The 6,174-nt window shown below is 39.5% G+C and overlaps 1 protein-coding gene across 2 annotated transcripts in view; it reads left to right on the top strand.

Annotated features, from left to right (window-relative positions):
• Positions 1 to 3,389: 3,389 nt before the first annotated feature.
• The window catches only part of tjp2a (tight junction protein 2a (zona occludens 2)), a 41,497-nt gene continuing 38,712 nt past the window's right edge, over positions 3,390 to 6,174 (top strand). The window contains exon 1 of one of the 2 annotated variants that reach the window (XM_040053211.1): positions 3,390 to 3,642. The gene's annotated coding sequence lies outside the window, so the exon portion shown is untranslated. The remainder of the gene's footprint in view (positions 3,643 to 6,174) is intronic. The other variant, XM_040053214.1, reaches the window with a different exon arrangement.

Here is a 6,174-nt window from a genome sequence, read left to right as displayed (position 1 = left end):
TCCTTATGGTAAATGGACTGGTTCATATATAGCACTTTGCTATTCTGAGTACCCATTTACACACATTCACACAAACACTTTTTTCTATGCTGTGATTTCTATCTAACATTCACACGTATGCTAACATGGGGTCAGTATCTTGCCTATAAGGTTATTTGGCATGCTGACTGGAGCAGACTGGGATCAAAACACCAACCTTCTGGTTAGTAGGTGACCCACTTTACCACCTGAGCACCCCTGTGTAGGCCTGCACAGTATATTTATTTATTATCCACCCCTGTCCAGACAGTCTGAAACATGAGAAATTTTGACTGGCTCTACAAGACACATTTCTAAAATCTGCCTTTTATTCAATGCATATGAAGGGAATGCGTTTTTATTATAGTCAGAAGGAGAAGGTTGATCATATTCACCAGGAGAAATTACCAAGAATTACAAGATTTGCAGATTTTGGTGCCTATGATAGAAACTACCACAAAGAAAGTGAAGCAACAGTGAATACATACTGTTTTTAATGTCAAAACCTGTTACCAGACATAACAGCAGCTGAAATAACAGTGAAATAAAAGAATATAGGAGTATAGAAAGACTTTCACATGTGGCCACAAGAACAAACTTATGCTTCCATTTATCCTTATTATATTTACTTAGCAAAAGAGCAGGAAATGTGATATATTAGTCCTGTAACATGCTCAGTTTAATTTATTCTTAAATTCTAAAATGGATATGAAAATGTAACACTACCACCTGGCATTGTCCCACACAGACACACTGATGCACTGCATATTAGCAGTCAACTAGATTAAACAAATTAGCTTGCTAAACCATTGTTTCATTTCAGTTACCCAACCGATTTATTCCAATTTCATTATAACAATCCAACTTGTTTGAAATTAAAAAAAAATGCAAACAAAAACAAACTTTTCATTCCAAGCTTGCAACAGCCCCCTCCCATCACTCCCTAGTCACTCCCGCTTTCCCTCGGTACAACACCTCTGCACGTACTCACCCTCATTCCATAACCAGACAATCAAACGGGGACTTTTTCTTTTTTTAAGTAGGGCAACACAGGATGGACCAAGAACAAAGCAATTATAGTATTTGACAAGACAAATATACTGGCATAGTAGGCACAATGTTCAGGCTCATTTGCAGCCCTGTACATTAACACAGATGTATAATACTCTGAGTTTAACATTTGTTTTTTATTGAATAACTGTTTTACAAAGTGGTGAAACCAGTATTCACACTTTACTTCAGTTACATTCATAATCCTAATTACAATAAGTAATAGTCCAAACATTTTAGCATCACATTACACCTGAACTGGCTAAAAGTGCTCATTACGCAGAATCATTTAAATGATGTCAGCCATTATGAGACCTAAAACTGCCACGTTTAAGGCCAAACCTCTCACCACAACACAGACTGTGCACAACTCTTAGATGAACAATATCGCCTTTGCATTCTTGTGTTTTCACTGATTTACTCTTTTATTACCATAACTAGCTTGTGCTATTTCTTTTAAAGTTCTTTTAAAGGTGAAAGAATGAAATTGTAGGTACAAGTGGCTTTCTCTGAAGGGTGGATGGGCTCTCCCTTGGAGATAGGGTGAGTAGTTCAGTCATTCAGGAGGAGCTCAGAGTAGAGCCGCCGCTCCTCCACATCACAAAGAGGCTAAGGCTGTCACTGACTGGGAAAGGTGTTCCGGGTGGGTATGTCTAACTGGGTGGAGGACCCAGGGTAAACCGTGGGTGTGCTGGAGAGATTACATCCATCAGATGGCCTGGGAATGGCATGATACTTCCCTGGATAAGCTGGAGGAGGTGGCAAGAGGGAGGTATGGGCTTCCCTGCTTCGGCTGCTGCCCCGTGACCTGATTTCAGAAAAGCGGAAGAAAATGGCTCGTTTTCATACTTTCCACCACTGGTCATACACAGGCTCTCATGGTGTAATGCATGTAAAATGAGTGGCACTATTGTCCAATGGGACTGTTGGGTGGACACTGGGGAGGCCAATCATATTTCACAGGGAGGCAGTGCCACCCCATCCTCCCTATGTGGCAACACCCCTGCTGTCAATACATGAACTCAGGATGATCAGGATGATATGGGGTAAAAGTAAAAGAAGTAACATTTGATTAACATTGACAAGCCTTATTTATTCGTATAATTAATTAATTAATTTATTGATTACATCAAAAGATAAATTATGAAACTATGAAAATCTATGCATGTTTTCAAGCTTTTAGTAAGCTTGTTCCAGGCCTTAATAGCCATAAATAAAAAAAAGGATTCACTCAAAAGAACTCTGAGCAGCTGCCCTTGAAGCTCTACTTATCAGCTCTGAGCAAAGTTGTCTTTTCTGCAGTGCAGATTTAGCACTGAGAATTAAAACGAGACAAACATCTGAGTGCAAGATTAGATTCAAATAACTGAATATTTTGTGTTTACTAAAGTTATCACTGAGGATCAGAATGAGGGAAAAACTACATTTGAAACGGCTTTGAACGTGGCATGGTTCTTGGTGCCAGATGGGCTGGTCTGAGTATTTTAGGAACTGCTGATCTGCTGGGATTTTCCCCACACAACCATCTCTAGGGCTTACTGAGAATGGTCCAAAAAAAGAGACAATGAGCAGCAGCTCTCTGGACAAAACCTCACTGTTGATGTCAGCTAAGAACAGGGAACTGAAGCTACTGTTTGCACAGGCTCACTGAAATTGAACAACAGAACACTAGAAATGTTTTTGGCTCGATTTCTGCTGCAACACTGAAAAGGGTAGGTTCAGAATTTGGTGTGAACAACATGAAAGCATGGATTCATCCCACCTTGTACCAGTGGTTCAGGATGCTGGCAGTGTAATGATGTGGGGGATGTTTTCTTAACATACTTTGGACCCCTTAGTACCAGATGAACATCGTATAAACATCACATCACCTACACGATTATTTTTGCTGATCATATCTATCCCTTTATGATCACGTCCCCTGATGGCTAGCAGCGGGATAACACGTCATTTTACAAAGGTCAAATCATCTCAAACTGTTTTGTTGAACCGCTGGTGTCTGTGAGTTCCCTGTACTCAAATGGCTTCCACTGTCACCAGATCTCGATGTAATAGAGCACCTTTGGGATGTGGTGGAGGGGGAGATTTGCATCAACCAAATGTGCAGCAACTTTGTGATGTTATCATGTCAAAACAGACCAGAATCTCCGAGGACTGTTTCCTGCAACTTGTGGAATATGCCATAAAGAATTAAAGCCACGCTGGACTCTTGCTATCACTGGGTATGCTATCGCAACCCAGTAGAAGCAATAAAGCGCCTGATAAAGTAGCTGGTGAGTGTAGTTTCGGTATAAAAGTCCCTTTTATGACACAGGAAGAGTGACTCAGAAGAATGGCACCGCCCAAAAAGGTCATGGGTGAAACTGCAGTGGAGCTGCACACACAGCACACCTGCAGTTTCTAAGCTACGCCCACATACCTGACAGAACCAGGAAGAAGGATTTTTCGAGGCTCGCCAAAACTTTGTTCCGTCAAAATCCTCTCCTTCCTCACCCTTCCTTTGTCCAGTTCAGCTTTTGGGATTACTCTGCTGCCTGCGGTCACATAAGGACAGGACACACGAAGTTTCACCTGGTAAGTAGGTCCGGCATTGTCCGCAGTGAGTATCGATTTGCTTTCACTGTGTTTGTGGCGCGCACTGCCATTTTACCCCATCTTTATCTGGTGCCTGTGTAAATTTAAGGTGGGGCTCCGACAGCTTAAGCAACTAATAACATTTTTTTTATCTTGGTTCTTGAAGGCAGCAGGGTGTCATATTTTAATTTATTTGATAGTTTCTTTTTGTCAAAACGTCAGGTATGACCTACACTGTATTCGGGCCTGCGTGTAGCTGTCTCCTCTGCGTGTGTATTCATGCGCTTACTACTAGTTTCAGCGCACTAGAGGCACACCTCAAGCCCCTTTAGGCAACTGTTGTTGTGATGTGGCGCAATCTAAATAAAATTGAAATTGAACAGGGGCTCGCACTGTGAGTGTTTCCTCGTGTTTAATGATTCTTATTCTTATTCTTAGTTTATATCCTAACAGTTTACAAACATTCAAAAGCATCATTTCATTGCATACATATAAAGCAGTATCATCTCAAATGATATACTTATAATAAAAAAAGCAAGAGGAACCTCTCGGATAAGTTTTTATTTACTGACATGCATTTCTGATAACGGTTGAGGTTCAAAGAACGAAGGGTGGAAGCTATAAACCATTTTAAACATGGGGTTGAATCATAGACTGTCGATAAAATATTGATATACCTAGAGTCGCATCACCCAGTGCCATTAGACTAGGAATGTGAGGTTTCGGTGTTACTGTTTTTAGCCACTGCTATGTGGAACCATGATCATATTTGGATGAGTTTGGAGTCCTAGCTTGGTTAACAGGCCGTCTCTATAAACTGTGCAAGTGAAACACGGAGATGTACACATGCTACTCCAAAGGACTTAATTTTTTAAAAGTTATAGTTAGCCGTGATTTTATTGTGGTAATTCCTTCAGAAATGTTCCAAAATGTACCACCAGCCTGAGCCTTATAATGCATCGCTTGCCTAAAACTGCTTGTTTGTGACACGTGCAAATAACAGGAGCCACACCGTATACGTTAAAACTGAAATAATAATAATATTAATAATAATCACCACACAGCTGTTATGAAAGTGCTAACTATTCATAGAGGTTCAGGATGTAAACATGCCGTTTACCCTGTAAAACTGTTAAATTTTAACAAGTGGCCGCTAGAAAAACAGCTGTTTTTGCCACTTCCACATTGGTTTCATTTTGTAGTTCTGGAGGCTGCTTCTTACCTTAAACTAACAGTTTAAGCTCTATGGATAAATTATTTTAGAATAAAACATAAAGATCGGGAATAGTGAGAATTAAAAAAAAAAAAAAAAAAAAAAAGCCCATTAAAACATTAAAAAAGTAAAAAACATTAAACACTGTGTGTAAATGGCGATACAGCATGTGCACCCATAAAACAAATGGCATAGTTGCACTTTTATCATCTAGAAATCTTTGCATTTACATGTTTGTGGCCCTTATGTTGCGTAATGTTTTCAGACATAGTTCTTTTATTTTGCTTACAATTCAGTATCTAAAAGTAAGTAGCCATTAAATGATAGTGAATACAAATTTTCCATGTGGTGGTGTTTACCTGGAATTGTACACATACTTCCTGATACGTGTGTTCAAGTATAACATTCAACCACTAAAATTACTTGTTCAGGATTGCAAGTAAATAACTGTAATTTGGCATCTTAATCAAAAAACGATCCTGTGTTTTATTATTATTTTTCAGTTTTTTTTTTTTTGTAAAATGGTAAGTCTGAAAATTTGCAAATTACAATGTTTGTATTTTGCTGTTATAAATATCATTTCAGTTAGAGAGTGTGCGCTTATCGGTGGATTAACCATTACAGAAACATAAACAATATCTTTGGTAATTACCAATACTGTTAATTTAGGACAGCTGTGGCATAAGCCTTACTTTGGGTGGTGTTCTCTCTAATATCTGTAGATCTGTGGTTTACAGTACTGTGCTTACTCACATTTCAACCTGTCTGTTGTGTCACATTAATTTTGTTCAAGCTAAATGTCTGAAAACCCAAAAGACTTTGTAAAAATAAAAGACCTGGACCAGTGTAATTTCACAGTCGGCACATCCCCAAAAGAGTTGAAATCTACATGGGACGTCTACAGTGTCATTTAGTTTCTTGCATCACGGTGCTCATGTCTCACTGCTATTGAACAGAAACACATCTAGCAGGGAGACCCAGCTTTTTATAGATAAACTGAAAAATGTTGTCTTTTTTCGCTCTCGTGTTGCTTTTTGACTCTTTAATTCATCTTCATGTCACTACATGCTTGCAGCTGATCCAGATTATACCTGTGGAGGGGATGTACATACTGATTTTTTTTTTTTTCCCCCTTTCCCTTTCTGTCTGCACACTCTCATCCCAGATTTGTGAGTGGCATGTGTCCCTCCATCTGGCACTCACATGCATTGCATACGGACATTGCATAATGGCCCGGGCCTTAGTAATGCAGCACCCCAGCACTACTCGAGCATGTGAGGAAGTGACAAGGGGCAGAGAAACGAACTGCTTATGTAAAA

The sequence above is a fragment of the Simochromis diagramma genome, unplaced genomic scaffold (assembly GCF_900408965.1).
Source record: "Simochromis diagramma unplaced genomic scaffold, fSimDia1.1 OVJJ01000596.1, whole genome shotgun sequence".
In the NCBI taxonomy this organism is placed as follows: domain Eukaryota; kingdom Metazoa; phylum Chordata; class Actinopteri; order Cichliformes; family Cichlidae; genus Simochromis; species Simochromis diagramma.
The sequence above is the reverse complement of the archived record's forward strand: the minus strand, read 5'-3'. Positions and strand labels throughout refer to the sequence as shown.